The sequence below is a fragment of the Heterodontus francisci genome, chromosome 8 (assembly GCF_036365525.1).
Source record: "Heterodontus francisci isolate sHetFra1 chromosome 8, sHetFra1.hap1, whole genome shotgun sequence".
NCBI lineage: Eukaryota > Metazoa > Chordata > Chondrichthyes > Heterodontiformes > Heterodontidae > Heterodontus > Heterodontus francisci.
This window is the reverse complement of record NC_090378.1, coordinates 126419031-126425339: the sequence shown is the minus strand read 5'-3', so window position 1 is coordinate 126425339 and position 6309 is coordinate 126419031.

Here is a 6309-nt window from a genome sequence, read left to right as displayed (position 1 = left end):
TGACATTGCAGGGGAGTGGTGAGACAGTGCGGCGGACTGGTGAGACAGTGAAGAGGAGCGGTGAGACAGTGCAGGGGAGCGGTGAGCCAGTGCAGGGGAGTGGTGAGACATTGCAGAAGAGTGGTGAGACATTGAAGAAGAGCGGAGAGACAGTGCAGGGGAGTGGTGTGACAGTGCAGGGGAGTAGTGAGACAGTGCAGGGTAGTTGTGAGACAGTGCACGGGAGTGGTGAAACAGTGCAGGGGAGTGGTGAGACATTGCAGTAGAGCGGTGAGACAGTGCAGGGGAGCGGTGAGACGGTGCAGGGGTTTGGTGAGACAGAGCAGGGGAGTTGTGAGACAGTGCAGGGTAGTTGTGAGACAGTGCAGGGGAGTGTTGAAACAGTGCAGGGGAGTGGTGAGACAATGCAGGAGAGCGGTCAGACAGTGTAGGGGAGTGGTGAGACAGTGCAGGGTAGTTGTGAGACAGTGCAGGGGAGTGTTGAAACAGTGCAGGGGAGTGGTGAGACAATGCAGGAGAGCGGTCAGACAGTGCAGGGGAGCGGTGAGACGCTGCAGGGCAGTTGTGAGACAGTGCAGGGGAGTTGTGAGACAGTGCAGGCGAGCTGATAGACAGTGCAGGGGAGTTGTGAGACAGAGCAGGGTCGTTGTGAGACAGTGCACGGGAGTGGTGAAACAGTGCAGGGGAGTTGTGAGACATTGTAGGGGAGTGCAGAGACAGTGCAGGAGAAAGGTGAGACGGTGCAGGGGAGTAGTGAGACGGTGCAGGAGAGCGGTGAGACTGTGCCGGAGAGTGGTGAGACAGTGCAGGGGAGTGGTGAGACAGTGCAGGGGAGTGGTGAAACAGTGCAGGGGAGTTGTGAGACATTGTAGGGGAGTGCAGAGACAGTGCAGGAGAAAGGTGAGACGGTGCAGGGGAGTAGTGAGACGGTGCAGGAGAGCGGTGAGACTGTGCCGGAGAGTGGTGAGACAGTGCAGGGGAGTGGTGAGACAGTGCAGGGGAGTGGTAAAACAGTGCAGCGGAGCGGTGAGACAGTGCAGAGGAGCGGTGAGACGGTGCAGCGGTCTTGTGAGACAGTGCAGGGTAGTTGTGAGACAGTACGGGGGAACGGTGAGACGCTGCAGGGCAGTTGTGAGACAGTGCAGGGTAGTTGTGAGACAGTGCAGGAGAGCGGTGAGACAGTGCAGGGTAGTTGTGAGACAGTGCACGGGAGTCGTGAGACAGTGCAGGGGAGTGGTGAGACAGTGCAGGGGAGTGGTGGGACAGTGCAGGGTAGTGGTGAGACAGTGCAGGGGAGTGGTGAGACAGTGCAGGGGAGCGGTGAGACAGTGCAGGGTAGTTGTGAGACAGTGCAGGGGAGTGGTGAAACAGTGCAGAGGAGCGGTGAGACAGTGCAGGGGAGTGGTGGGACAGTGCAGGGTAGTGGTGAGACACTGCAGGGGATTGGTGAGACTGTGCAGGGGAGCGGTGAGACAGTGCAGGGTAGTTGTGAGACAGTGCAGGGGAGTGGTGAAACAGTGCAGAGGAGCGGTGAGACGGTGCAGGGGAGCGGTGAGACAGAGCAGGGGAGTGGTGAGACGGTGCAGGGGAGTGGTGAGACAATGCAGGGGAGTGGTGTGACATTGCAGGGGAGTGGTGAGACAGTGCGGCGGAGTGGTGAGACTGTGCAGAGGAGCGGTGAGACGGTGCAGCGGAGCGGTGAGACAGTGCAGGGGAGTGGTGAGACATTGCAGAAGAGTGGTGAGACATTGAAGGAGAGCGGAGAGACAGTGCAGGGGAGTGGTGGGACAGTGCAGGTTAGTGGTGAGACAGTGCAGGGGAGTGGTGAGACAGTGCAGGGAAGCGGTGAGACAGTGCAGGGTAGTTGTGAGACAGTGCAGGGGAGTGGTGAAACAGTGCAGAGGAGCGGTGAGACAGTGCAGGGGAGTGGTGGGACAGTGCAGGGTCGTGGTGAGACAGTGCAGGGGATTGGTGAGACTGTGCAGGGGAGCGGTGAGACAGTGCAGGGTAGTTGTGAGACAGTGCAGGGGAGTGGTGAAACAGTGCAGAGGAGCGGTGAGACGGTGCAGAGGAGCGGTGAGACAGAGCAGGGGAGTGGTGAGAGGGTGCAGGGGAGTGGTGAGACAATGCAGGGGAGTGGTGTGACATTGCAGGGGAGTGGTGAGACAGTGCGGCGGAGTGGTGAGACAGTGCAGCGGAGCGTTGAGACGGTGCAGGGGAGCGGTGAGACATTGCAGGGGAGTGGTGTGACATTGCAGGGGAGTGGTGAGACAGTGCGGCGGAGTGGTGAAACAGTGCAGAGGAGCGGTGAGACGGTGCAGAGGAGCGGTGAGACAGAGCAGGGGAGTGGTGAGAGGGTGCAGGGGAGTGGTGAGACATTGCAGAAGAGTGGTGTGACAGTGCAGGGGAGTAGTGAGACAGTGCACGGGAGTGGTGAAACAGTGCAGGGGAGTGGTGAGACATTGCAGGAGAGCGGTGAGACAGTGCAGGGGAGCGGTGAGACGGTGCAGGGGTGTGGTGAGACAGTGCAGGGGAGTTGTGAGACAGTGCAGAGAAGTGGTGAAACAGTGCAGGGGAGTGGTGAGACATTGCAGGAGAGCGGTGAGACTGTGCAGGGGAGCGGTGAGACAGTGCAGGGGAGTGGTGTGACAGTGCAGGGGAGTAGTGAGACAGTGCAGGGTAGTTGTGAGACAGTGCACGGGAGTGGTGAAACAGTGCAGGGGAGTGGTGAGACATTGCAGGAGAGCGGTGAGACAGTGCAGGGGAGCGGTGAGACGGTGCAGGGGTGTGGTGAGACAGTGCAGGGGAGTTGTGAGACAGTGCAGGGTAGTTGTGAGACAGTGCAGGGAAGTGGTGAAACAGTGCAGGGGAGTGGTGAGACATTGCAGGAGAGCGGTGAGACTGTGCAGGGGAGCGGCGACACGGTGCAGGGGTGTGGTGAGACAGAGCAGGGGAGTTGTGAGACAGTGCAGGGTAGTTGTGAGACAGTGCAGGGGAGTGGTGAAACAGTGCAGGGGAGTGGTGAGACAATGCAGGAGAGCGGTCAGACAGTGTAGGGGAGTGGTGAGACAGTGCAGGGGAGTGGTGAGACATTGCAGGGGAGTGGTGAAACAGTGCAGGGGAGAGGTGAGACGGTGCAGGGGAGCGGTGAGACAGTGCAGGGGAGTTGTGAGACAGTGCAGGGGAGTGGTAAAACAGTGCAGGGGAGCGGTGAGTCCGTGCAGGGGAGAGGTGAGACAGTGCAGGGGAGAGGTGAGACAGTGCAGCGGAGCGGTGAGACAGTGCATGGGAGTTGTGAGACAGTGCAGGGGAGTTGTGAGACAGTGCAGGGTAGTTGTGAGACAGTGCAGGGGAGTGGTGAAACAGTGCAGAGGAGTGGTGAGACATTGCAGGAGAGCGGTGAGACAGTGCAGGGGAGCGGTGAGACGGTGCAGGGGTGTGGTGAGACAGAGCAGGGGAGTTGTGAGAAAGTGCAGGGTAGTTGTGAGACAGTGCAGGGGAGTGTGAAACAGTGCAGGGGAGTGGTGAGACAATGCAGGAGAGCGGTCAGACAGTGCAGGGGAGTGGTGAGACAGTGCAGGGGAGTGGTGAGACATTGCAGGGGAGTGGTGAAACAGTGCAGGGGAGAGGTGAGACGGTGCAGGGGAGCTGTGAGACAGAGCAGGGGAGTTGTGAGACAGTGCAGGGTAGTTGTGAGACAGTGCAGGGGAGCGGTGAGACGCTGCAGGGCAGTTGTGAGACAGTGCAGGGGAGTTGTGAGACAGTGCAGGCGAGCTGTGAGACAGTGCAGGGGAGTTGTGAGACAGAGCAGGGTAGTTGTGAGACATTGTAGGGGAGTGCAGAGACAGTGCAGGAGAACGGTGAGACGGTGCAGGGGAGTAGTGAGACAGTGCGGGAGAGCGGTGAGACTGTGCCGGAGAGTGGTGAGACAGTGCAGGTGAGCGGTGAGACAGTGCAGGGGAGTGGTGAGACAGTGCAGCGGAGTGGTGAGACAGTGCAGGGGAGTGGTGAGACGGTGCAGGGGATTGTTAAAACAGTGCAGGGTAGAGGTGAGACAGTGCAGTGGAGTGGTAAAACAGTGCAGGGGAGCAGTGAGTCCGTGCAGGGTAGTTGTGAGACAGTGCAGGGGAGTTGTGAGACAGTGCGGGGGAGCGGTGAGACGCTGCAGGGCAGTTGTGAGACAGTGCAGGGTAGTTGTGAGACAGTGCAGGGGAGCGGTGAAACAGTGCAGGGGAGTGGTGAGCCAGTGCAGGGGAGTGGTGAGACAGTGCAGGGTCGTGGTGAGACAGTGCAGGGGAGTGGTGAGACAGTGCAGGGGAGCGGTGAGACAGTGCAGGGTAGTTGTGAGACAGTGCAGGGGAGTGGTGAAACAGTGCAGAGGAGCGGTGAGACGGTGCAGGGGAGTGGTGAGACAGTGCAGGGTCGTGGTGAGACAGTGCAGGGGAGTGGTGAGACAGTGCAGGGTCGTGGTGAGACAGTGCAGGGTAGTTGTGAGACAGTGCAGGGGAGTGGTGAAACAGTGCAGAGGAGCGGTGAGACGGTGCAGGGGAGTGGTGAGCCAGTGCAGGGGAGTGGTGAGACAGTGCAGGGTCGTGGTGAGACAGTGCAGGGGAGTGGTGAGACAGTGCAGGGGAGCGGTGAGACATTGCAGGGTAGTTGTGAGACAGTGCAGGGGAGTGGTGAAACAGTGCAGAGGAGCGGTGAGACGGTGCAGGGGAGTGGTGAGACAATGCAGGGGAGTGGTGAGACATTGCAGGAGAGTGGTGAGACAGTGCAGGGGAGTGGTGAGACAGTGCAGGGGAATGGTAAAACAGTGCAGGGTAGAGGTGAGACAGTGCAGGGGAGTGGTGAGACGGTGCAGGGGAGTGGTGAGACAATGCAGGGGAGTGGTGTGACATTGCAGGGGAGTGGTGAGACAGTGCGGCGGACTGGTGAGACAGTGCAGAGGAGCGGTGAGACAGTGCAGGGGAGCGGTGAGCCAGTGCAGGGGAGTGGTGAGACATTGCAGAAGAGTGGTGAGACATTGAAGAAGAGCGGAGAGACAGTGCAGGGGAGTGGTGTGACAGTGCAGGGGAGTAGTGAGACAGTGCAGGGTAGTTGTGAGACAGTGCACGGGAGTGGTGAAACAGTGCAGGGGAGTGGTGAGACATTGCAGTAGAGCGGTGAGACAGTGCAGGGGAGCGGTGAGACGGTGCAGGGGTTTGGTGAGACAGAGCAGGGGAGTTGTGAGACAGTGCAGGGTAGTTGTGAGACAGTGCAGGGGAGTGTTGAAACAGTGCAGGGGAGTGGTGAGACAATGCAGGAGAGCGGTCAGACAGTGTAGGGGAGTGGTGAGACAGTGCAGGGTAGTTGTGAGACAGTGCAGGGGAGTGTTGAAACAGTGCAGGGGAGTGGTGAGACAATGCAGGAGAGCGGTCAGACAGTGCAGGGGAGCGGTGAGACGCTGCAGGGCAGTTGTGAGACAGTGCAGGGGAGTTGTGAGACAGTGCAGGCGAGCTGATAGACAGTGCAGGGGAGTTGTGAGACAGAGCAGGGTCGTTGTGAGACAGTGCACGGGAGTGGTGAAACAGTGCAGGGGAGTTGTGAGACATTGTAGGGGAGTGCAGAGACAGTGCAGGAGAAAGGTGAGACGGTGCAGGGGAGTAGTGAGACGGTGCAGGAGAGCGGTGAGACTGTGCCGGAGAGTGGTGAGACAGTGCAGGGGAGTGGTGAGACAGTGCAGGGGAGTGGTGAAACAGTGCAGGGGAGTTGTGAGACATTGTAGGGGAGTGCAGAGACAGTGCATGAGAAAGGTGAGACGGTGCAGGGGAGTAGTGAGACGGTGCAGGAGAGCGGTGAGACTGTGCCGGAGAGTGGTGAGACAGTGCAGGGGAGTGGTGAGACAGTGCAGGGGAGTGGTAAAACAGTGCAGCGGAGCGGTGAGACAGTGCACAGGAGCGGTGAGACGGTGCAGCGGTCTTGTGAGACAGTGCAGGGTAGTTGTGAGACAGTACGGGGGAACGGTGAGACGCTGCAGGGCAGTTGTGAGACAGTGCAGGGTAGTTGTGAGACAGTGCAGGAGAGCGGTGAGACAGTGCAGGGTAGTTGTGAGACAGTGCACGGGAGTCGTGAGACAGTGCAGGGGAGTGGTGAGACAGTGCAGGGGAGTGGTGGGACAGTGCAGGGTAGTGGTGAGACAGTGCAGGGGAGTGGTGAGACAGTGCAGGGGAGTGGTGAAACAGTGCAGAGGAGCGGTGAGACAGTGCAGGGGAGTGGTGGGACAGTGCAGGGTAGTGGTGAGACACTGCAGGGGATTGGTGAGACTGTGCA